Below are 26,735 nucleotides of genomic sequence, written 5' to 3' on the forward strand. Positions count from 1 at the left end.
GTGAGCACTGTTTAACTGATGCCAATAAGTCCTCGTTAGTATAGTGGTCAGTATCCCCGCCTGTCACGCAGGAGACCGGGGATCAATTCACCGACGGGGAGGTGATTCATTTTATTCACACAATTAAATAAAATGATGCACTTTCTAACATTGTAAAATATATCTGTCATTATCCTTGCCTATTCCGATTGAGAAAAAAGGTTGAATTCACAGATGGACAAAATGCTTACTGACGTGTTAACTGAAATTCTGAATATGCTCTGAATATTTCAATATGCACAGGCGTACCATCAAAAACACTTTACATCTGCATTCTCTTGGAAAATGAGATGAAGCAGTGGTGAATCCTAGGCTGCTGTTCTACTCGATTGGCACAATTTACAAGTAGAATGACTGCTTTTGGTTACTAGTGACCCCTGGTGGCTAATAGTTATAAGCTGCAAATGGTAAAGTGAGCTGATTATATATATATATATATAGATATATATAAATATATATATTGATAGTTAGAAAGATAGCCAGATAGACAGATCGATAGATAGATATTTATTTCAATGAAATAATTTCTTGATAAAACTGATTGTTTTTGGCTAGGAATTTCTGTATTGTAATATTTAGGAAAAAAGATTACTTGTCCTAACCAAAAGCAGCAAATCTGCCTATTACAATACTGTGAATTGATCGAGGGTATGCCTTAACCCCAAGGAGGTGAGCATTGTTTAACTGATGCCAATAAGTCCTCGTTAGTATAGTGGTCAGTATCCCCGCCTGTCACGCGGGAGACCGGGGTTCAATTCCCCGACGGGGAGGCGATTCATTTTATTCACACAATGAAATAAAATGATGTACTTTCTAACATTGTAAAATATATCTGTCATTATCCTTGCCTATTCTGATTGAGAAAAAAGGTTGAATTCACTGATGGCCAAATATATATATATATATATATATATATATATATATATATATATATATATAAATATATATATTGATAGTTAGAAAGATAGCCAGATAGACAGATCGATAGATAGATATTTATTTCAATGAAATAATTTCTTGATAAAACTGATTGTTTTTGGCTAGGAATTTCTGTATTGTAATATTTAGGAAAAAAGATTACTTGTCCTAACCAAAAGCAGCAAATCTGCCTATTACAATACTGTGAATTGATCGAGGGTATGCCTTAACCCCAAGGAGGTGAGCACTGTTTAACTGATGCCAATAAGTCCTCGTTAGTATAGTGGTCAGTATCCCCGCCTGTCACGCGGGAGACCGGGGTTCAATTCCCCGACGGTGAGGCGATTCATTTTATTCACACAATTAAATAAAATGATGCACTTTCTAACATTGTAAAATATATCTGTCATTATCCTTGCCTATTCTGATTGAGAAAAAAGGTTGAATTCACAGATGGACAAAATGCTTACTGATGTGTTAACTGAAATTCAGAATATGCTCTGAATATTTCAATATGCACAGGCGTACCATCAAAAACACTTTACATCTGCATTCTCTTGGAAAATGAGATGAAGCAGTGGTGAATCCTAGGCTGCTGTTCCACTCGATTGGCACAATTTACAAGTAGAATGACTGCTTTTGGTTAGTAGTGACCCCTGGTGGCTAATAGTTATAAGCTGCAAATGATAAAGTGAGCTGATTATATATATATATATATAGATATATATAAATATATATATTGATAGTTAGAAAGATAGCCAGATAGACAGATCGATAGATAGATATTTATTTCAATGAAATAATTTCTTGATAAAACTGATTGTTTTTGGCTAGGAATTTCTGTATTGTAATATTTAGGAAAAAATATTACTTGTCCTAACCAAAAGCAGCAAATCTGCCTATTACAATACTGTGAATTGATCGAGGGTATGCCTTAACCCCAAGGAGGTGAGCACTGTTTAACTGATGCCAATAAGTCCTCGTTAGTATAGTGGTCAGTATCCCCGCCTGTCACGCAGGAGACCGGGGATCAATTCACCGACAGGGAGGTGATTCCTTTTATTCACACAATTAAATAAAATGATGCACTTTCTAACATTGTAAAATATATCTGTCATTATCCTTGCCTATTCCGATTGAGAAAAAAGGTTGAATTCACAGATGGACAAAATCCTTACTGATGTGTTAACTGAAATTCAGAATATGCTCTGAATATTTCAATATGCACAGGCGTACCATCAAAAACACTTTACATCTGCATTCTCTTGGAAAATGAGATGAAGCAGTGGTGAATCCTAGGCTGCTGTTCCACTCGATTGGCACAATTTACAAGTAGAATGACTGCTTTTGGTTAGTAGTGACCCCTGGTGGCTAATAGTTATAAGCTGCAAATGGTAAAGTGAGCTGATTATATATATATATATATATATATATATATATATAAATATATATATTGATAGTTAGAAAGATAGCCAGATAGACAGATCGATAGATAGATATTTATTTCAATGAAATAATTTCTTGATAAAACTGATTGTTTTTGGCTAGGAATTTCTGTATTGTAATATTTAGGAAAAAAGATTACTTGTCCTAACCAAAAGCAGAAAATCTGCCTATTACAATACTGTGAATTGATCGAGGGTATGCCTTAACCCCAAGGAGGTGAGCACTGTTTAACTGATGCCAATAAGTCCTCGTTAGTATAGTGGTCAGTATCCCCGCCTGTCACGCAGGAGACCGGGGATCAATTCACCGACGGGGAGGTGATTCATTTTATTCACACAATTAAATAAAATGATGCACTTTCTAACATTGTAAAATATATCTGTCATTATCCTTGCCTATTCCGATTGAGAAAAAAGGTTGAATTCACAGATGGACAAAATGCTTACTGACGTGTTAACTGAAATTCTGAATATGCTCTGAATATTTCAATATGCACAGGCGTACCATCAAAAACACTTTACATCTGCATTCTCTTGGAAAATGAGATGAAGCAGTGGTGAATCCTAGGCTGCTGTTCTACTCGATTGGCACAATTTACAAGTAGAATGACTGCTTTTGGTTACTAGTGACCCCTGGTGGCTAATAGTTATAAGCTGCAAATGGTAAAGTGAGCTGATTATATATATCTATATATAGATATATATAAATATATATATTGATAGTTAGAAAGATAGCCAGATAGACAGATCGATAGATAGATATTTATTTCAATGAAATAATTTCTTGATAAAACTGATTGTTTTTGGCTAGGAATTTCTGTATTGTAATATTTAGGAAAAAAGATTACTTGTCCTAACCAAAAGCAGCAAATCTGCCTATTACAATACTGTGAATTGATCGAGGGTATGCCTTAACCCCAAGGAGGTGAGCATTGTTTAACTGATGCCAATAAGTCCTCGTTAGTATAGTGGTCAGTATCCCCGCCTGTCACGCGGGAGACCGGGGTTCAATTCCCCGACGGGGAGGCGATTCATTTTATTCACACAATGAAATAAAATGATGTACTTTCTAACATTGTAAAATATATCTGTCATTATCCTTGCCTATTCTGATTGAGAAAAAAGGTTGAATTCACTGATGGCCAAATATATATATATATATATATATATATATATATATAAATATATATATTGATAGTTAGAAAGATAGCCAGATAGACAGATCGATAGATAGATATTTTTTTCAATGAAATAATTTCTTGATAAAACTGATTGTTTTTGGCTAGGAATTTCTGTATTGTAATATTTAGGAAAAAAGATTACTTGTCCTAACCAAAAGCAGCAAATCTGCCTATTACAATACTGTGAATTGATCGAGGGTATGCCTTAACCCCAAGGAGGTGAGCACTGTTTAACTGATGCCAATAAGTCCTCGTTAGTATAGTGGTCAGAATCCCCGCCTGTCACGCGGGAGACCGGGGTTCCATTCCCCGACGGGGAGGCGATTCATTTTATTCACACAATTAAATAAAATGATGTACTTTCTAACATTGTAAAATATATCTGTCATTATCCTTGCCTATTCCGATTGAGAAAAAAGGTTGAATTCACTGATGGACAAAATGCTTACTGATGTGTTAACTGAAATTCAGAATATGCTCTGAATATTTCAATATGCACAGGCATACCATCAAAAACACTTTACATCTGCATTCACTTGGAAAATGAGATGAAGCAGTGGTGAATCCTAGGCTGCTGTTCCACTCGATTGGCACAATTTACAAGTAGAATGACTGCTTTTGGTTAGTAGTGACCCCTGGTGGCTAATAGTTATAAGCTGCAAATGGTAAAGTGAGCTGATTATATATATATATATATAGATATATATAAATATATATATTGATAGTTAGAAAGATAGCCAGATAGACAGATCGATAGATAGATATTTATTTCAATGAAATCATTTCTTGATAAAACTGATTGTTTTTGGCTAGGAATTTCTGTATTGTAATATTTAGGAAAAAAGATTACTTGTCCTAACCAAAAGCAGCAAATCTGCCTATTACAATACTGTGAATTGATCGAGGGTATGCCTTAACCCCAAGGAGGTGAGCACTGTTTAACTGATGCCAATAAGTCCTCGTTAGTATAGTGGTCAGTATCCCCGCCTGTCACGCAGGAGACCGGGGATCAATTCCCCGACGGGGAGGCGATTCCTTCTATTCACACAATTAAATAAAATGATGCACTTTCTAACATTGTAAAATATATCTGTCATTATCCTTGCCTATTCCGATTGAGAAAAAAGGTTGAATTCACAGATGGACAAAATGCTTACTGATGTGTTAACTGAAATTCTGAATATTTCAATATGCACAGGCGTACCATCAAAAACACTTTACATCTGCATTCTCTTGGAAAATGAGATGAAGCAGTGGTGAATCCTAGGCTGCTGTTCCACTCGATTGGCACAATTTACAAGTAGAATGACTGCTTTTGGTTAGTAGTGACCCCTGGTGGCTAATAGTTATAAGCTGCAAATGATAAAGTGAGCTGATTATATATATATATATATATATATATATATATATATAAATATATATATTGATAGTTAGAAAGATAGCCAGATAGACAGATCGATAGATAGATATTTATTTCAATGAAATAATTTCTTGATAAAACTGATTGTTTTTGGCTAGGAATTTCTGTATTGTAATATTTAGGAAAAAAGATTACTTGTCCTAACCAAAAGCAGCAAATCTGCCTATTACAATACTGTGAATTGATCGAGGGTATGCCTTAACCCCAAGGAGGTGAGCATTTTTTAACTGATGCCGATAAGTCCTCGTTAGTATAGTGGTCAGTATCCCCGCCTGTCACGCGGGAGACCGGGGTTCAATTCCCCGACGGGGAGGCGATTCATTTTATTCACACAATGAAATAAAATGATGTACTTTCTAACATTGTAAAATATATCTGTCATTATCCTTGCCTATTCTGATTGAGAAAAAAGGTTGAATTCACTGATGGCCAAAATGCTTACTGATGTGTTAACTGAAATTCAGAATATGCTCTGAATATTTCAATATGCACAGGCGTACCATCAAAAACACTTTACATCTGCATTCTCTTGGAAAATGAGATGAAGCAGTGGTGAATCCTAGGCTGCTGTTCCACTCGATTGGCACAATTTACAAGTAGAATGACTGCTTTTGGTTAGTAGTGACCCCTGGTGGCTAATAGTTATACGCTGCAAATGGTAAAGTGAGCTGATTATATATATATATATATATATATATAAATATATATATTGATAGTTAGAAAGATAGCCAGATAGACAGATCGATAGATAGATATTTATTTCAATGAAATAATTTCTTGATAAAACTGATTGTTTTTGGCTAGGAATTTCTGTATTGTAATATTTAGGAAAAAAGATTACTTGTCCTAACCAAAAGCAGAAAATCTGCCTATTACAATACTGTGAATTGATCGAGGGTATGCCTTAACCCCAAGGAGGTGAGCACTGTTTAACTGATGCCAATAAGTCCTCGTTAGTATAGTGGTCAGTATCCCCGCCTGTCACGCAGGAGACCGGGGATCAATTCACCGACGGGGAGGTGATTCATTTTATTCACACAATTAAATAAAATGATGCACTTTCTAACATTGTAAAATATATCTGTCATTATCCTTGCCTATTCCGATTGAGAAAAAAGGTTGAATTCACAGATGGACAAAATGCTTACTGACGTGTTAACTGAAATTCTGAATATGCTCTGAATATTTCAATATGCACAGGCGTACCATCAAAAACACTTTACATCTGCATTCTCTTGGAAAATGAGATGAAGCAGTGGTGAATCCTAGGCTGCTGTTCTACTCGATTGGCACAATTTACAAGTAGAATGACTGCTTTTGGTTACTAGTGACCCCTGGTGGCTAATAGTTATAAGCTGCAAATGGTAAAGTGAGCTGATTATATATATATATATATAGATATATATAAATATATATATTGATAGTTAGAAAGATAGCCAGATAGACAGATCGATAGATAGATATTTATTTCAATGAAATAATTTCTTGATAAAACTGATTGTTTTTGGCTAGGAATTTCTGTATTGTAATATTTAGGAAAAAAGATTACTTGTCCTAACCAAAAGCAGCAAATCTGCCTATTACAATACTGTGAATTGATCGAGGGTATGCCTTAACCCCAAGGAGGTGAGCACTGTTTAACTGATGCCAATAAGTCCTCGTTAGTATAGTGGTCAGTATCCCCGCCTGTCACGCGGGAGACCGGGCTTCAATTCCCCGACGGGGAGGCGATTCATTTTATTCACACAATTAAATAAAATGATGTACTTTCTAACATTGTAAAATATATCTGTCATTATCCTTGCCTATTCCGATTGAGAAAAAAGGTTGAATTCACTGATGGCCAAAATGCTTACTGATGTGTTAACTGAAATTCAGAATATGCTCTGAATATTTCAATAGTTAGAAAGATAGCCAGATAGACAGATCGATAGATAGATATTTATTTCAATGAAATAATTTCTTGATAAAACTGATTGTTTTTGGCTAGGAATTTCTGTATTGTAATATTTAGGAAAAAATATTACTTGTCCTAACCAAAAGCAGCAAATCTGCCTATTACAATACTGTGAATTGATCGAGGGTATGCCTTAACCCCAAGGAGGTGAGCACTGTTTAACTGATGCCAATAAGTCCTCGTTAGTATAGTGGTCAGTATCCCCGCCTGTCACGCAGGAGACCGGGGATCAATTCACCGACGGGGAGGTGATTCCTTTTATTCACACAATTAAATAAAATGATGCACTTTCTAACATTGTAAAATATATCTGTCATTATCCTTGCCTATTCCGATTGAGAAAAAAGGTTGAATTCACAGATGGACAAAATCCTTACTGATGTGTTAACTGAAATTCAGAATATGCTCTGAATATTTCAATATGCACAGGCGTACCATCAAAAACACTTTACATCTGCATTCTCTTGGAAAATGAGATGAAGCAGTGGTGAATCCTAGGCTGCTGTTCCACTCGATTGGCACAATTTACAAGTAGAATGACTGCTTTTGGTTAGTAGTGACCCCTGGTAGCTAATAGTTATAAGCTGCAAATGATAAAGTGAGCTGATTATATATATATATATATATATATATATAAATATATATATTGATAGTTAGAAAGATAGCCAGATAGACAGATCGATAGATAGATATTTATTTCAATGAAATAATTTTTTGATAAAACTGATTGTTTTTGGCTAGGAATTTCTGTATTGTAATATTTAGGAAAAAAGATTACTTGTCCTAACCAAAAGCAGCAAATCTGCCTATTACAATACTGTGAATTGATCGAGGGTATGCCTTAACCCCAAGGAGGTGAGCATTTTTTAACTGATGCCGATAAGTCCTCGTTAGTATAGTGGTCAGTATCCCCGCCTGTCACGCGGGAGACCGGAGTTCAATTCCCCGACGGGGAGGCGATTCATTTTATTCACACAATGAAATAAAATGATGTACTTTCTAACATTGTAAAATATATCTGTCATTATCCTTGCCTATTCTGATTGAGAAAAAAGGTTGAATTCACTGATGGCCAAAATGCTTACTGATGTGTTAACTGAAATTCAGAATATGCTCTGAATATTTCAATATGCACAGGCGTACCATCAAAAACACTTTACATCTGCATTCTCTTGGAAAATGAGATGAAGCAGTGGTGAATCCTAGGCTGCTGTTCCACTCGATTGGCACAATTTACAAGTAGAATGACTGCTTTTGGTTAGTAGTGACCCCTGGTGGCTAATAGTTATAAGCTGCAAATGGTAAAGTGAGCTGATTATATATATATATATATATATATATATAAATATATATATTGATAGTTAGAAAGATAGCCAGATAGACAGATCGATAGATAGATATTTATTTCAATGAAATAATTTCTTGATAAAACTGATTGTTTTTGGCTAGGAATTTCTGTATTGTAATATTTAGGAAAAAAGATTACTTGTCCTAACCAAAAGCAGAAAATCTGCCTATTACAATACTGTGAATTGATCGAGGGTATGCCTTAACCCCAAGGAGGTGAGCACTGTTTAACTGATGCCAATAAGTCCTCGTTAGTATAGTGGTCAGTATCCCCGCCTGTCACGCAGGAGACCGGGGATCAATTCACCGACGGGGAGGTGATTCATTTTATTCACACAATTAAATAAAATGATGCACTTTCTAACATTGTAAAATATATCTGTCATTATCCTTGCCTATTCCGATTGAGAAAAAAGGTTGAATTCACAGATGGACAAAATGCTTACTGACGTGTTAACTGAAATTCTGAATATGCTCTGAATATTTCAATATGCACAGGCGTACCATCAAAAACACTTTACATCTGCATTCTCTTGGAAAATGAGATGAAGCAGTGGTGAATCCTAGGCTGCTGTTCTACTCGATTGGCACAATTTACAAGTAGAATGACTGCTTTTGGTTACTAGTGACCCCTGGTGGCTAATAGTTATAAGCTGCAAATGGTAAAGTGAGCTGATTATATATATATATATATAGATATATATAAATATATATATTGATAGTTAGAAAGATAGCCAGATAGACAGATCGATAGATAGATATTTATTTCAATGAAATAATTTCTTGATAAAACTGATTGTTTTTGGCTAGGAATTTCTGTATTGTAATATTTAGGAAAAAAGATTACTTGTCCTAACCAAAAGCAGCAAATCTGCCTATTACAATACTGTGAATTGATCGAGGGTATGCCTTAACCCCAAGGAGGTGAGCATTGTTTAACTGATGCCAATAAGTCCTCGTTAGTATAGTGGTCAGTATCCCCGCCTGTCACGCGGGAGACCGGGGTTCAATTCCCCGACGGGGAGGCGATTCATTTTATTCACACAATGAAATAAAATGATGTACTTTCTAACATTGTAAAATATATCTGTCATTATCCTTGCCTATTCTGATTGAGAAAAAAGGTTGAATTCACTGATGGCCAAATATATATATATATATATATATATATATATATATATAAATATATATATTGATAGTTAGAAAGATAGCCAGATAGACAGATCGATAGATAGATATTTATTTCAATGAAATAATTTCTTGATAAAACTGATTGTTTTTGGCTAGGAATTTCTGTATTGTAATATTTAGGAAAAAAGATTACTTGTCCTAACCAAAAGCAGCAAATCTGCCTATTACAATACTGTGAATTGATCGAGGGTATGCCTTAACCCCAAGGAGGTGAGCACTGTTTAACTGATGCCAATAAGTCCTCGTTAGTATAGTGGTCAGTATCCCCGCCTGTCACGCGGGAGACCGGGGTTCAATTCCCCGACGGTGAGGCGATTCATTTTATTCACACAATTAAATAAAATGATGCACTTTCTAACATTGTAAAATATATCTGTCATTATCCTTGCCTATTCTGATTGAGAAAAAAGGTTGAATTCACAGATGGACAAAATGCTTACTGATGTGTTAACTGAAATTCAGAATATGCTCTGAATATTTCAATATGCACAGGCGTACCATCAAAAACAATTTACATCTGCATTCTCTTGGAAAATGAGATGAAGCAGTGGTGAATCCTAGGCTGCTGTTCCACTCGATTGGCACAATTTACAAGTAGAATGACTGCTTTTGGTTAGTAGTGACCCCTGGTGGCTAATAGTTATAAGCTGCAAATGATAAAGTGAGCTGATTATATATATATATATATAGATATATATAAATATATATATTGATAGTTAGAAAGATAGCCAGATAGACAGATCGATAGATAGATATTTATTTCAATGAAATAATTTCTTGATAAAACTGATTGTTTTTGGCTAGGAATTTCTGTATTGTAATATTTAGGAAAAAATATTACTTGTCCTAACCAAAAGCAGCAAATCTGCCTATTACAATACTGTGAATTGATCGAGGGTATGCCTTAACCCCAAGGAGGTGAGCACTGTTTAACTGATGCCAATAAGTCCTCGTTAGTATAGTGGTCAGTATCCCCGCCTGTCACGCAGGAGACCGGGGATCAATTCACCGACGGGGAGGTGATTCCTTTTATTCACACAATTAAATAAAATGATGCACTTTCTAACATTGTAAAATATATCTGTCATTATCCTTGCCTATTCCGATTGAGAAAAAAGGTTGAATTCACAGATGGACAAAATCCTTACTGATGTGTTAACTGAAATTCAGAATATGCTCTGAATATTTCAATATGCACAGGCGTACCATCAAAAACACTTTACATCTGCATTCTCTTGGAAAATGAGATGAAGCAGTGGTGAATCCTAGGCTGCTGTTCCACTCGATTGGCACAATTTACAAGTAGAATGACTGCTTTTGGTTAGTAGTGACCCCTGGTGGCTAATAGTTATAAGCTGCAAATGGTAAAGTGAGCTGATTATATATATATATATATATATATATAAATATATATATTGATAGTTAGAAAGATAGCCAGATAGACAGATCGATAGATAGATATTTATTTCAATGAAATAATTTCTTGATAAAACTGATTGTTTTTGGCTAGGAATTTCTGTATTGTAATATTTAGGAAAAAAGATTACTTGTCCTAACCAAAAGCAGAAAATCTGCCTATTACAATACTGTGAATTGATCGAGGGTATGCCTTAACCCCAAGGAGGTGAGCACTGTTTAACTGATGCCAATAAGTCCTCGTTAGTATAGTGGTCAGTATCCCCGCCTGTCACGCAGGAGACCGGGGATCAATTCACCGACGGGGAGGTGATTCATTTTATTCACACAATTAAATAAAATGATGCACTTTCTAACATTGTAAAATATATCTGTCATTATCCTTGCCTATTCCGATTGAGAAAAAAGGTTGAATTCACAGATGGACAAAATGCTTACTGACGTGTTAACTGAAATTCTGAATATGCTCTGAATATTTCAATATGCACAGGCGTACCATCAAAAACACTTTACATCTGCATTCTCTTGGAAAATGAGATGAAGCAGTGGTGAATCCTAGGCTGCTGTTCTACTCGATTGGCACAATTTACAAGTAGAATGACTGCTTTTGGTTACTAGTGACCCCTGGTGGCTAATAGTTATAAGCTGCAAATGGTAAAGTGAGCTGATTATATATATCTATATATAGATATATATAAATATATATATTGATAGTTAGAAAGATAGCCAGATAGACAGATCGATAGATAGATATTTATTTCAATGAAATAATTTCTTGATAAAACTGATTGTTTTTGGCTAGGAATTTCTGTATTGTAATATTTAGGAAAAAAGATTACTTGTCCTAACCAAAAGCAGCAAATCTGCCTATTACAATACTGTGAATTGATCGAGGGTATGCCTTAACCCCAAGGAGGTGAGCATTGTTTAACTGATGCCAATAAGTCCTCGTTAGTATAGTGGTCAGTATCCCCGCCTGTCACGCGGGAGACCGGGGTTCAATTCCCCGACGGGGAGGCGATTCATTTTATTCACACAATGAAATAAAATGATGTACTTTCTAACATTGTAAAATATATCTGTCATTATCCTTGCCTATTCTGATTGAGAAAAAAGGTTGAATTCACTGATGGCCAAATATATATGTATATATATATATATATATATAAATATATATATTGATAGTTAGAAAGATAGCCAGATAGACAGATCGATAGATAGATATTTATTTCAATGAAATAATTTCTTGATAAAACTGATTGTTTTTGGCTAGGAATTTCTGTATTGTAATATTTAGGAAAAAAGATTACTTGTCCTAACCAAAAGCAGCAAATCTGCCTATTACAATACTGTGAATTGATCGAGGGTATGCCTTAACCCCAAGGAGGTGAGCACTGTTTAACTGATGCCAATAAGTCCTCGTTAGTATAGTGGTCAGTATCCCCGCCTGTCACACGGGAGACCGGGGTTCAATTCCCCGACGGTGAGGCGATTCATTTTATTCACACAATTAAATAAAATGATGCACTTTCTAACATTGTAAAATATATCTGTCATTATCCTTGCCTATTCTGATTGAGAAAAAAGGTTGAATTCACAGATGGACAAAATGCTTACTGATGTGTTAACTGAAATTCAGAATATGCTCTGAATATTTCAATATGCACAGGCGTACCATCAAAAACACTTTACATCTGTATTCTCTTGGAAAATGAGATGAAGCAGTGGTGAATCCTAGGCTGCTGTTCCACTCGATTGGCACAATTTACAAGTAGAATGACTGCTTTTGGTTAGTAGTGACCCCTGGTGGCTAATAGTTATAAGCTGCAAATGATAAAGTGAGCTGATTATATATATATATATAGATATATATAAATATATATATTGATAGTTAGAAAGATAGCCAGATAGACAGATCGATAGATAGATATTTATTTCAATGAAATAATTTCTTGATAAAACTGATTGTTTTTGGCTAGGAATTTCTGTATTGTAATATTTAGGAAAAAATATTACTTGTCCTAACCAAAAGCAGCAAATCTGCCTATTACAATACTGTGAATTGATCGAGGGTATGCCTTAACCCCAAGGAGGTGAGCACTGTTTAACTGATGCCAATAAGTCCTCGTTAGTATAGTGGTCAGTATCCCCGCCTGTCACGCAGGAGACCGGGGATCAATTCACCGACGGGGAGGTGATTCCTTTTATTCACACAATTAAATAAAATGATGCACTTTCTAACATTGTAAAATATATCTGTCATTATCCTTGCCTATTCCGATTGAGAAAAAAGGTTGAATTCACAGATGGACAAAATCCTTACTGATGTGTTAACTGAAATTCAGAATATGCTCTGAATATTTCAATATGCACAGGCGTACCATCAAAAACACTTTACATCTGCATTCTCTTGGAAAATGAGATGAAGCAGTGGTGAATCCTAGGCTGCTGTTCCACTCGATTGGCACAATTTACAAGTAGAATGACTGCTTTTGGTTAGTAGTGACCCCTGGTAGCTAATAGTTATAAGCTGCAAATGATAAAGTGAGCTGATTATATATATATATATATATATATATATATAAATATATATATTGATAGTTAGAAAGATAGCCAGATAGACAGATCGATAGATAGATATTTATTTCAATGAAATAATTTCTTGATAAAACTGATTGTTTTTGGCTAGGAATTTCTGTATTGTAATATTTAGGAAAAAAGATTACTTGTCCTAACCAAAAGCAGCAAATCTGCCTATTACAATACTGTGAATTGATCGAGGGTATGCCTTAACCCCAAGGAGGTGAGCACTGTTTAACTGATGCCAATAAGTCCTCGTTAGTATAGTGGTCAGTATCCCCGCCTGTCACGCGGGAGACCGGGGTTCAATTCCCCGACGGGGAGGCGATTCATTTTATTCACACAATGAAATAAAATGATGTACTTTCTAACATTGTAAAATATATCTGTCATTATCCTTGCCTATTCTGATTGAGAAAAAAGGTTGAATTCACTGATGGCCAAAATGCTTACTGATGTGTTAACTGAAATTCAGAATATGCTCTGAATATTTCAATATGCACAGGCGTACCATCAAAAACACTTTACATCTGCATTCTCTTGGAAAATGAGATGAAGCAGTGGTGAATCCTAGGCTGCTGTTCCACTCGATTGGCACAATTTACAAGTAGAATGACTGCTTTTGGTTAGTAGTGACCCCTGGTGGCTAATAGTTATAAGCTGCAAATGGTAAAGTGAGCTGATTATATATATATATATATAGATATATATAAATATATATATTGATAGTTAGAAAGATAGCCAGATAGACAGATCGATAGATAGATATTTATTTCAATGAAATCATTTCTTGATAAAACTGATTGTTTTTGGCTAGGAATTTCTGTATTGTAATATTTAGGAAAAAAGATTACTTGTCCTAACCAAAAGCAGCAAATCTGCCTATTACAATACTGTGAATTGATCGAGGGTATGCCTTAACCCCAAGGAGGTGAGCACTGTTTAACTGATGCCAATAAGTCCTCGTTAGTATAGTGGTCAGTATCCCCGCCTGTCACGCAGGAGACCGGGGATCAATTCCCCGACGGGGAGGCGATTCCTTCTATTCACACAATTAAATAAAATGATGCACTTTCTAACATTGTAAAATATATCTGTCATTATCCTTGCCTATTCCGATTGAGAAAAAAGGTTGAATTCACAGATGGACAAAATGCTTACTGATGTGTTAACTGAAATTCTGAATATTTCAATATGCACAGGCGTACCATCAAAAACACTTTACATCTGCATTCTCTTGGAAAATGAGATGAAGCAGTGGTGAATCCTAGGCTGCTGTTCCACTCGATTGGCACAATTTACAAGTAGAATGACTGCTTTTGGTTAGTAGTGACCCCTGGTGGCTAATAGTTATAAGCTGCAAATGATAAAGTGAGCTGATTATATATATATATATATATATATATATAAATATATATATTGATAGTTAGAAAGATAGCCAGATAGACAGATCGATAGATAGATATTTATTTCAATGAAATAATTTCTTGATAAAACTGATTGTTTTTGGCTAGGAATTTCTGTATTGTAATATTTAGGAAAAAAGATTACTTGTCCTAACCAAAAGCAGCAAATCTGCCTATTACAATACTGTGAATTGATCGAGGGTATGCCTTAACCCCAAGGAGGTGAGCATTTTTTAACTGATGCCGATAAGTCCTCGTTAGTATAGTGGTCAGTATCCCCGCCTGTCACGCGGGAGACCGGGGTTCAATTCCCCGACGGGGAGGCGATTCATTTTATTCACACAATGAAATAAAATGATGTACTTTCTAACATTGTAAAATATATCTGTCATTATCCTTGCCTATTCTGATTGAGAAAAAAGGTTGAATTCACTGATGGCCAAAATGCTTACTGATGTGTTAACTGAAATTCAGAATATGCTCTGAATATTTCAATATGCACAGGCGTACCATCAAAAACACTTTACATCTGCATTCTCTTGGAAAATGAGATGAAGCAGTGGTGAATCCTAGGCTGCTGTTCCACTCGATTGGCACAATTTACAAGTAGAATGACTGCTTTTGGTTAGTAGTGACCCCTGGTGGCTAATAGTTATACGCTGCAAATGGTAAAGTGAGCTGATTATATATATATATATATATATATATATAAATATATATATTGATAGTTAGAAAGATAGCCAGATAGACAGATCGATAGATAGATATTTATTTCAATGAAATAATTTCTTGATAAAACTGATTGTTTTTGGCTAGGAATTTCTGTATTGTAATATTTAGGAAAAAAGATTACTTGTCCTAACCAAAAGCAGAAAATCTGCCTATTACAATACTGTGAATTGATCGAGGGTATGCCTTAACCCCAAGGAGGTGAGCACTGTTTAACTGATGCCAATAAGTCCTCGTTAGTATAGTGGTCAGTATCCCCGCCTGTCACGCAGGAGACCGGGGATCAATTCACCGACGGGGAGGTGATTCATTTTATTCACACAATTAAATAAAATGATGCACTTTCTAACATTGTAAAATATATCTGTCATTATCCTTGCCTATTCCGATTGAGAAAAAAGGTTGAATTCACAGATGGACAAAATGCTTACTGACGTGTTAACTGAAATTCTGAATATGCTCTGAATATTTCAATATGCACAGGCGTACCATCAAAAACACTTTACATCTGCATTCTCTTGGAAAATGAGATGAAGCAGTGGTGAATCCTAGGCTGCTGTTCTACTCGATTGGCACAATTTACAAGTAGAATGACTGCTTTTGGTTACTAGTGACCCCTGGTGGCTAATAGTTATAAGCTGCAAATGGTAAAGTGAGCTGATTATATATATATATATATAGATATATATAAATATATATATTGATAGTTAGAAAGATAGCCAGATAGACAGATCGATAGATAGATATTTATTTCAATGAAATAATTTCTTGATAAAACTGATTGTTTTTGGCTAGGAATTTCTGTATTGTAATATTTAGGAAAAAAGATTACTTGTCCTAACCAAAAGCAGCAAATCTGCCTATTACAATACTGTGAATTGATCGAGGGTATGCCTTAACCCCAAGGAGGTGAGCACTGTTTAACTGATGCCAATAAGTCCTCGTTAGTATAGTGGTCAGTATCCCCGCCTGTCACGCGGGAGACCGGGCTTCAATTCCCCGACGGGGAGGCGATTCATTTTATTCACACAATTAAATAAAATGATGTACTTTCTAACATTGTAAAATATATCTGTCATTATCCTTGCCTATTCCGATTGAGAAAAAAGGTTGAATTCACTGATGGCCAAAATGCTTACTGATGTGTTAACTGAAATTCAGAATATGCTCTGAATATTTCAATAGTTAGAAAGATAGCCAGATAGACAGATCGATAGATAGATATTTATTTCAATGAAATAATTTCTTGATAAAACTGATTGTTTTTGGCTAGGAATTTCTGTATTGTAATATTTAGGAAAAAATATTACTTGTCCTAACCAAAAGCAGCAAATCTGCCTATTACAATACTGTGAATTGATCGAGGGTATGCCTTAACCCCAAGGAGGTGAGCACTGTTTAACTGATGCCAATAAGTCCTCGTTAGTATAGTGGTCAGTATCCCCGCCTGTCACGCAGGAGACCGGGGATCAATTCACCGACGGGGAGGTGATTCCTTTTATTCACACAATTAAATAAAATGATGCACTTTCTAACATTGTAAAATATATCTGTCATTATCCTTGCCTATTCCGATTGAGAAAAAAGGTTGAATTCACAGATGGACAAAATCCTTACTGATGTGTTAACTGAAATTCAGAATATGCTCTGAATATTTCAATATGCACAGGCGTACCATCAAAAACACTTTACATCTGCATTCTCTTGGAAAATGAGATGAAGCAGTGGTGAATCCTAGGCTGCTGTTCCACTCGATTGGCACAATTTACAAGTAGAATGACTGCTTTTGGTTAGTAGTGACCCCTGGTAGCTAATAGTTATAAGCTGCAAATGATAAAGTGAGCTGATTATATATATATATATATATATATATATATAAATATATATATTGATAGTTAGAAAGATAGCCAGATAGACAGATCGATAGATAGATATTTATTTCAATGAAATAATTTTTTGATAAAACTGATTGTTTTTGGCTAGGAATTTCTGTATTGTAATATTTAGGAAAAAAGATTACTTGTCCTAACCAAAAGCAGCAAATCTGCCTATTACAATACTGTGAATTGATCGAGGGTATGCCTTAACCCCAAGGAGGTGAGCATTTTTTAACTGATGCCGATAAGTCCTCGTTAGTATAGTGGTCAGTATCCCCGCCTGTCACGCGGGAGACCGGAGTTCAATTCCCCGACGGGGAGGCGATTCATTTTATTCACACAATGAAATAAAATGATGTACTTTCTAACATTGTAAAATATATCTGTCATTATCCTTGCCTATTCTGATTGAGAAAAAAGGTTGAATTCACTGATGGCCAAAATGCTTACTGATGTGTTAACTGAAATTCAGAATATGCTCTGAATATTTCAATATGCACAGGCGTACCATCAAAAACACTTTACATCTGCATTCTCTTGGAAAATGAGATGAAGCAGTGGTGAATCCTAGGCTGCTGTTCCACTCGATTGGCACAATTTACAAGTAGAATGACTGCTTTTGGTTAGTAGTGACCCCTGGTGGCTAATAGTTATAAGCTGCAAATGGTAAAGTGAGCTGATTATATATATATATATATATATATATATAAATATATATATTGATAGTTAGAAAGATAGCCAGATAGACAGATCGATAGATAGATATTTATTTCAATGAAATAATTTCTTGATAAAACTGATTGTTTTTGGCTAGGAATTTCTGTATTGTAATATTTAGGAAAAAAGATTACTTGTCCTAACCAAAAGCAGAAAATCTGCCTATTACAATACTGTGAATTGATCGAGGGTATGCCTTAACCCCAAGGAGGTGAGCACTGTTTAACTGATGCCAATAAGTCCTCGTTAGTATAGTGGTCAGTATCCCCGCCTGTCACGCAGGAGACCGGGGATCAATTCACCGACGGGGAGGTGATTCATTTTATTCACACAATTAAATAAAATGATGCACTTTCTAACATTGTAAAATATATCTGTCATTATCCTTGCCTATTCCGATTGAGAAAAAAGGTTGAATTCACAGATGGACAAAATGCTTACTGACGTGTTAACTGAAATTCTGAATATGCTCTGAATATTTCAATATGCACAGGCGTACCATCAAAAACACTTTACATCTGCATTCTCTTGGAAAATGAGATGAAGCAGTGGTGAATCCTAGGCTGCTGTTCTACTCGATTGGCACAATTTACAAGTAGAATGACTGCTTTTGGTTACTAGTGACCCCTGGTGGCTAATAGCTATAAGCTGCAAATGGTAAAGTGAGCTGATTATATATATATATATATAGATATATATAAATATATATATTGATAGTTAGAAAGATAGCCAGATAGACAGATCGATAGATAGATATTTATTTCAATGAAATAATTTCTTGATAAAACTGATTGTTTTTGGCTAGGAATTTCTGTATTGTAATATTTAGGAAAAAAGATTACTTGTCCTAACCAAAAGCAGCAAATCTGCCTATTACAATACTGTGAATTGATCGAGGGTATGCCTTAACCCCAAGGAGGTGAGCATTGTTTAACTGATGCCAATAAGTCCTCGTTAGTATAGTGGTCAGTATCCCCGCCTGTCACGCGGGAGACCGGGGTTCAATTCCCCGACGGGGAGGCGATTCATTTTATTCACACAATGAAATAAAATGATGTACTTTCTAACATTGTAAAATATATCTGTCATTATCCTTGCCTATTCTGATTGAGAAAAAAGGTTGAATTCACTGATGGCCAAATATATATATATATATATATATATATATATATATATATATAAATATATATATTGATAGTTAGAAAGATAGCCAGATAGACAGATCGATAGATAGATATTTATTTCAATGAAATAATTTCTTGATAAAACTGATTGTTTTTGGCTAGGAATTTCTGTATTGTAATATTTAGGAAAAAAGATTACTTGTCCTAACCAAAAGCAGCAAATCTGCCTATTACAATACTGTGAATTGATCGAGGGTATGCCTTAACCCCAAGGAGGTGAGCACTGTTTAACTGATGCCAATAAGTCCTCGTTAGTATAGTGGTCAGTATCCCCGCCTGTCACGCGGGAGACCGGGGTTCAATTCCCCGACGGTGAGGCGATTCATTTTATTCACACAATTAAATAAAATGATGCACTTTCTAACATTGTAAAATATATCTGTCATTATCCTTGCCTATTCTGATTGAGAAAAAAGGTTGAATTCACAGATGGACAAAATGCTTACTGATGTGTTAACTGAAATTCAGAATATGCTCTGAATATTTCAATATGCACAGGCGTACCATCAAAAACACTTTACATCTGCATTCTCTTGGAAAATGAGATGAAGCAGTGGTGAATCCTAGGCTGCTGTTCCACTCGATTGGCACAATTTACAAGTAGAATGACTGCTTTTGGTTAGTAGTGACCCCTGGTGGCTAATAGTTATAAGCTGCAAATGATAAAGTGAGCTGATTATATATATATATATATAGATATATATAAATATATATATTGATAGTTAGAAAGATAGCCAGATAGACAGATCGATAGATAGATATTTATTTCAATGAAATAATTTCTTGATAAAACTGATTGTTTTTGGCTAGGAATTTCTGTATTGTAATATTTAGGAAAAAATATTACTTGTCCTAACCAAAAGCAGCAAATCTGCCTATTACAATACTGTGAATTGATCGAGGGTATGCCTTAACCCCAAGGAGGTGAGCACTGTTTAACTGATGCCAATAAGTCCTCGTTAGTATAGTGGTCAGTATCCCCGCCTGTCACGCAGGAGACCGGGGATCAATTCACCGACGGGGAGGTGATTCCTTTTATTCACACAATTAAATAAAATGATGCACTTTCTAACATTGTAAAATATATCTGTCATTATCCTTGCCTATTCCGATTGAGAAAAAAGGTTGAATTCACAGATGGACAAAATCCTTACTGATGTGTTAACTGAAATTCAGAATATGCTCTGAATATTTCAATATGCACAGGCGTACCATCAAAAACACTTTACATCTGCATTCTCTTGGAAAATGAGATGAAGCAGTGGTGAATCCTAGGCTGCTGTTCCACTCGATTGGCACAATTTACAAGTAGAATGACTGCTTTTGGTTAGTAGTGACCCCTGGTGGCTAATAGTTATAAGCTGCAAATGGTAAAGTGAGCTGATTATATATATATATATATATATATATAAATATATATATTGATAGTTAGAAAGATAGCCAGATAGACAGATCGATAGATAGATATTTATTTCAATGAAATAATTTCTTGATAAAACTGATTGTTTTTGGCTAGGAATTTCTGTATTGTAATATTTAGGAAAAAAGATTACTTGTCCTAACCAAAAGCAGAAAATCTGCCTATTACAATACTGTGAATTGATCGAGGGTATGCCTTAACCCCAAGGAGGTGAGCACTGTTTAACTGATGCCAATAAGTCCTCGTTAGTATAGTGGTCAGTATCCCCGCCTGTCACGCAGGAGACCGGGGATCAATTCACCGACGGGGAGGTGATTCATTTTATTCACACAATTAAATAAAATGATGCACTTTCTAACATTGTAAAATATATCTGTCATTATCCTTGCCTATTCCGATTGAGAAAAAAGGTTGAATTCACAGATGGACAAAATGCTTACTGACGTGTTAACTGAAATTCTGAATATGCTCTGAATATTTCAATATGCACAGGCGTACCATCAAAAACACTTTACATCTGCATTCTCTTGGAAAATGAGATGAAGCAGTGGTGAATCCTAGGCTGCTGTTCTACTCGATTGGCACAATTTACAAGTAGAATGACTGCTTTTGGTTACTAGTGACCCCTGGTGGCTAATAGCTATAAGCTGCAAATGGTAAAGTGAGCTGATTATATATATATATATATAGATATATATAAATATATATATTGATAGTTAGAAAGATAGCCAGATAGACAGATCGATAGATAGATATTTATTTCAATGAAATAATTTCTTGATAAAACTGATTGTTTTTGGCTAGGAATTTCTGTATTGTAATATTTAGGAAAAAAGATTACTTGTCCTAACCAAAAGCAGCAAATCTGCCTATTACAATACTGTGAATTGATCGAGGGTATGCCTTAACCCCAAGGAGGTGAGCATTGTTTAACTGATGCCAATAAGTCCTCGTTAGTATAGTGGTCAGTATCCCCGCCTGTCACGCGGGAGACCGGGGTTCAATTCCCCGACGGGGAGGCGATTCATTTTATTCACACAATGAAATAAAATGATGTACTTTCTAACATTGTAAAATATATCTGTCATTATCCTTGCCTATTCTGATTGAGAAAAAAGGTTGAATTCACTGATGGCCAAATATATATATATATATATATATATATATATATATATATATAAATATATATATTGATAGTTAGAAAGATAGCCAGATAGACAGATCGATAGATAGATATTTATTTCAATGAAATAATTTCTTGATAAAACTGATTGTTTTTGGCTAGGAATTTCTGTATTGTAATATTTAGGAAAAAAGATTACTTGTCCTAACCAAAAGCAGCAAATCTGCCTATTACAATACTGTGAATTGATCGAGGGTATGCCTTAACCCCAAGGAGGTGAGCACTGTTTAACTGATGCCAATAAGTCCTCGTTAGTATAGTGGTCAGTATCCCCGCCTGTCACGCGGGAGACCGGGGTTCAATTCCCCGACGGTGAGGCGATTCATTTTATTCACACAATTAAATAAAATGATGCACTTTCTAACATTGTAAAATATATCTGTCATTATCCTTGCCTATTCTGATTGAGAAAAAAGGTTGAATTCACAGATGGACAAAATGCTTACTGATGTGTTAACTGAAATTCAGAATATGCTCTGAATATTTCAATATGCACAGGCGTACCATCAAAAACACTTTACATCTGCATTCTCTTGGAAAATGAGATGAAGCAGTGGTGAATCCTAGGCTGCTGTTCCACTCGATTGGCACAATTTACAAGTAGAATGACTGCTTTTGGTTAGTAGTGACCCCTGGTGGCTAATAGTTATAAGCTGCAAATGATAAAGTGAGCTGATTATATATATATATATATAGATATATATAAATATATATATTGATAGTTAGAAAGATAGCCAGATAGACAGATCGATAGATAGATATTTATTTCAATGAAATAATTTCTTGATAAAACTGATTGTTTTTGGCTAGGAATTTCTGTATTGTAATATTTAGGAAAAAATATTACTTGTCCTAACCAAAAGCAGCAAATCTGCCTATTACAATACTGTGAATTGATCGAGGGTATGCCTTAACCCCAAGGAGGTGAGCACTGTTTAACTGATGCCAATAAGTCCTCGTTAGTATAGTGGTCAGTATCCCCGCCTGTCACGCAGGAGACCGGGGATCAATTCACCGACGGGGAGGTGATTCCTTTTATTCACACAATTAAATAAAATGATGCACTTTCTAACATTGTAAAATATATCTGTCATTATCCTTGCCTATTCCGATTGAGAAAAAAGGTTGAATTCACAGATGGACAAAATCCTTACTGATGTGTTAACTGAAATTCAGAATATGCTCTGAATATTTCAATATGCACAGGCGTACCATCAAAAACACTTTACATCTGCATTCTCTTGGAAAATGAGATGAAGCAGTGGTGAATCCTAGGCTGCTGTTCCACTCGATTGGCACAATTTACAAGTAGAATGACTGCTTTTGGTTAGTAGTGACCCCTGGTGGCTAATAGTTATAAGCTGCAAATGGTAAAGTGAGCTGATTATATATATATATATATATATATATAAATATATATATTGATAGTTAGAAAGATAGCCAGATAGACAGATCGATAGATAGATATTTATTTCAATGAAATAATTTCTTGATAAAACTGATTGTTTTTGGCTAGGAATTTCTGTATTGTAATATTTAGGAAAAAAGATTACTTGTCCTAACCAAAAGCAGAAAATCTGCCTATTACAATACTGTGAATTGATCGAGGGTATGCCTTAACCCCAAGGAGGTGAGCACTGTTTAACTGATGCCAATAAGTCCTCGTTAGTATAGTGGTCAGTATCCCCGCCTGTCACGCAGGAGACCGGGGATCAATTCACCGACGGGGAGGTGATTCATTTTATTCACACAATTAAATAAAATGATGCACTTTCTAACATTGTAAAATATATCTGTCATTATCCTTGCCTATTCCGATTGAGAAAAAAGGTTGAATTCACAGATGGACAAAATGCTTACTGACGTGTTAACTGAAATTCTGAATATGCTCTGAATATTTCAATATGCACAGGCGTACCATCAAAAACACTTTACATCTGCATTCTCTTGGAAAATGAGATGAAGCAGTGGTGAATCCTAGGCTGCTGTTCTACTCGATTGGCACAATTTACAAGTAGAATGACTGCTTTTGGTTACTAGTGACCCCTGGTGGCTAATAGTTATAAGCTGCAAATGGTAAAGTGAGCTGATTATATATATCTATATATAGATATATATAAATATATATATTGATAGTTAGAAAGATAGCCAGATAGACAGATCGATAGATAGATATTTATTTCAATGAAATAATTTCTTGATAAAACTGATTGTTTTTGGCTAGGAATTTCTGTATTGTAATATTTAGGAAAAAAGATTACTTGTCCTAACCAAAAGCAGCAAATCTGCCTATTACAATACTGTGAATTGATCGAGGGTATGCCTTAACCCCAAGGAGGTGAGCATTGTTTAACTGATGCCAATAAGTCCTCGTTAGTATAGTGGTCAGTATCCCCGCCTGTCACGCGGGAGACCGGGGTTCAATTCCCCGACGGGGAGGCGATTCATTTTATTCACACAATGAAATAAAATGATGTACTTTCTAACATTGTAAAATATATCTGTCATTATCCTTGCCTATTCTGATTGAGAAAAAAGGTTGAATTCACTGATGGCCAAATATATATATATATATATATATATATATATATATATAAATATATATATTGATAGTTAGAAAGATAGCCAGATAGACAGATCGATAGATAGATATTTATTTCAATGAAATAATTTCTTGATAAAACTGATTGTTTTTGGCTAGGAATTTCTGTATTGTAATATTTAGGAAAAAAGATTACTTGTCCTAACCAAAAGCAGCAAATCTGCCTATTACAATACTGTGAATTGATCGAGGGTATGCCTTAACCCCAAGGAGGTGAGCACTGTTTAACTGATGCCAATAAGTCCTCGTTAGTATAGTGGTCAGTATCCCCGCCTGTCACACGGGAGACCGGGGTTCAATTCCCCGACGGTGAGGCGATTCATTTTATTCACACAATTAAATAAAATGATGCACTTTCTAACATTGTAAAATATATCTGTCATTATCCTTGCCTATTCTGATTGAGAAAAAAGGTTGAATTCACAGATGGACAAAATGCTTACTGATGTGTTAACTGAAATTCAGAATATGCTCTGAATATTTCAATATGCACAGGCGTACCATCAAAAACACTTTACATCTGTATTCTCTTGGAAAATGAGATGAAGCAGTGGTGAATCCTAGGCTGCTGTTCCACTCGATTGGCACAATTTACAAGTAGAATGACTGCTTTTGGTTAGTAGTGACCCCTGGTGGCTAATAGTTATAAGCTGCAAATGATAAAGTGAGCTGATTATATATATATATATAGATATATATAAATATATATATTGATAGTTAGAAAGATAGCCAGATAGACAGATCGATAGATAGATATTTATTTCAATGAAATAATTTCTTGATAAAACTGATTGTTTTTGGCTAGGAATTTCTGTATTGTAATATTTAGGAAAAAATATTACTTGTCCTAACCAAAAGCAGCAAATCTGCCTATTACAATACTGTGAATTGATCGAGGGTATGCCTTAACCCCAAGGAGGTGAGCACTGTTTAACTGATGCCAATAAGTCCTCGTTAGTATAGTGGTCAGTATCCCCGCCTGTCACGCAGGAGACCGGGGATCAATTCACCGACGGGGAGGTGATTCCTTTTATTCACACAATTAAATAAAATGATGCACTTTCTAACATTGTAAAATATATCTGTCATTATCCTTGCCTATTCCGATTGAGAAAAAAGGTTGAATTCACAGATGGACAAAATCCTTACTGATGTGTTAACTGAAATTCAGAATATGCTCTGAATATTTCAATATGCACAGGCGTACCATCAAAAACACTTTACATCTGCATTCTCTTGGAAAATGAGATGAAGCAGTGGTGAATCCTAGGCTGCTGTTCCACTCGATTGGCACAATTTACAAGTAGAATGACTGCTTTTGGTTAGTAGTGACCCCTGGTAGCTAATAGTTATAAGCTGCAAATGATAAAGTGAGCTGATTATATATATATATATATATATATATATATATAAATATATATATTGATAGTTAGAAAGATAGCCAGATAGACAGATCGATAGATAGATATTTATTTCAATGAAATAATTTCTTGATAAAACTGATTGTTTTTGGCTAGGAATTTCTGTATTGTAATATTTAGGAAAAAAGATTACTTGTCCTAACCAAAAGCAGCAAATCTGCCTATTACAATACTGTGAATTGATCGAGGGTATGCCTTAACCCCAAGGAGGTGAGCACTGTTTAACTGATGCCAATAAGTCCTCGTTAGTATAGTGGTCAGTATCCCCGCCTGTCACGCGGGAGACCGGGCTTCAATTCCCCGACGGGGAGGCGATTCATTTTATTCACACAATTAAATAAAATGATGTACTTTCTAACATTGTAAAATATATCTGTCATTATCCTTGCCTATTCCGATTGAGAAAAAAGGTTGAATTCACTGATGGCCAAAATGCTTACTGATGTGTTAACTGAAATTCAGAATATGCTCTGAATATTTCAATAGTTAGAAAGATAGCCAGATAGACAGATCGATAGATAGATATTTATTTCAATGAAATAATTTCTTGATAAAACTGATGGTTTTTGGCTAGGAATTTCTGTATTGTAATATTTAGGAAAAAATATTACTTGTCCTAACCAAAAGCAGCAAATCTGCCTATTACAATACTGTGAATTGATCGAGGGTATGCCTTAACCCCAAGGAGGTGAGCACTGTTTA

The 26,735-nt window shown here is 35.1% G+C and overlaps 10 non-coding genes across 10 annotated transcripts; all 10 read left to right on the forward strand.

Annotated features, from left to right (window-relative positions):
• The first annotated feature begins 737 nt into the window (after positions 1-737).
• Positions 738-809, forward strand: TRNAD-GUC (transfer RNA aspartic acid (anticodon GUC)). Its single transcript has one exon. It is a non-coding gene; the product is annotated as a tRNA-Asp (tRNA).
• A 2,547-nt stretch (positions 810-3,356) lies between these two features.
• TRNAD-GUC (transfer RNA aspartic acid (anticodon GUC)) lies at positions 3,357-3,428 on the forward strand. Its single transcript has one exon. It is a non-coding gene; the product is annotated as a tRNA-Asp (tRNA).
• Positions 3,429-5,244: 1,816 nt separating this feature from the next.
• TRNAD-GUC (transfer RNA aspartic acid (anticodon GUC)) lies at positions 5,245-5,316 on the forward strand. Its single transcript has one exon. It is a non-coding gene; the product is annotated as a tRNA-Asp (tRNA).
• Positions 5,317-9,260: 3,944 nt separating this feature from the next.
• On the forward strand, positions 9,261-9,332 carry TRNAD-GUC (transfer RNA aspartic acid (anticodon GUC)). The gene has a single exon. It is a non-coding gene; the product is annotated as a tRNA-Asp (tRNA).
• A 2,527-nt stretch (positions 9,333-11,859) lies between these two features.
• TRNAD-GUC (transfer RNA aspartic acid (anticodon GUC)) lies at positions 11,860-11,931 on the forward strand. The gene has a single exon. It is a non-coding gene; the product is annotated as a tRNA-Asp (tRNA).
• Positions 11,932-13,746: 1,815 nt separating this feature from the next.
• TRNAD-GUC (transfer RNA aspartic acid (anticodon GUC)) lies at positions 13,747-13,818 on the forward strand. The gene has a single exon. It is a non-coding gene; the product is annotated as a tRNA-Asp (tRNA).
• Positions 13,819-15,151: 1,333 nt separating this feature from the next.
• On the forward strand, positions 15,152-15,223 carry TRNAD-GUC (transfer RNA aspartic acid (anticodon GUC)). The gene has a single exon. It is a non-coding gene; the product is annotated as a tRNA-Asp (tRNA).
• Positions 15,224-19,171: 3,948 nt separating this feature from the next.
• TRNAD-GUC (transfer RNA aspartic acid (anticodon GUC)) lies at positions 19,172-19,243 on the forward strand. Its single transcript has one exon. It is a non-coding gene; the product is annotated as a tRNA-Asp (tRNA).
• Positions 19,244-21,774: 2,531 nt separating this feature from the next.
• On the forward strand, positions 21,775-21,846 carry TRNAD-GUC (transfer RNA aspartic acid (anticodon GUC)). Its single transcript has one exon. It is a non-coding gene; the product is annotated as a tRNA-Asp (tRNA).
• Positions 21,847-24,377: 2,531 nt separating this feature from the next.
• TRNAD-GUC (transfer RNA aspartic acid (anticodon GUC)) lies at positions 24,378-24,449 on the forward strand. The gene has a single exon. It is a non-coding gene; the product is annotated as a tRNA-Asp (tRNA).
• The last annotated feature ends 2,286 nt before the right edge of the window (positions 24,450-26,735 follow it).

Source organism: Lissotriton helveticus, chromosome 1_2, assembly GCF_964261635.1.
Source record: "Lissotriton helveticus chromosome 1_2, aLisHel1.1, whole genome shotgun sequence".
NCBI classification, from domain to species: domain Eukaryota; kingdom Metazoa; phylum Chordata; class Amphibia; order Caudata; family Salamandridae; genus Lissotriton; species Lissotriton helveticus.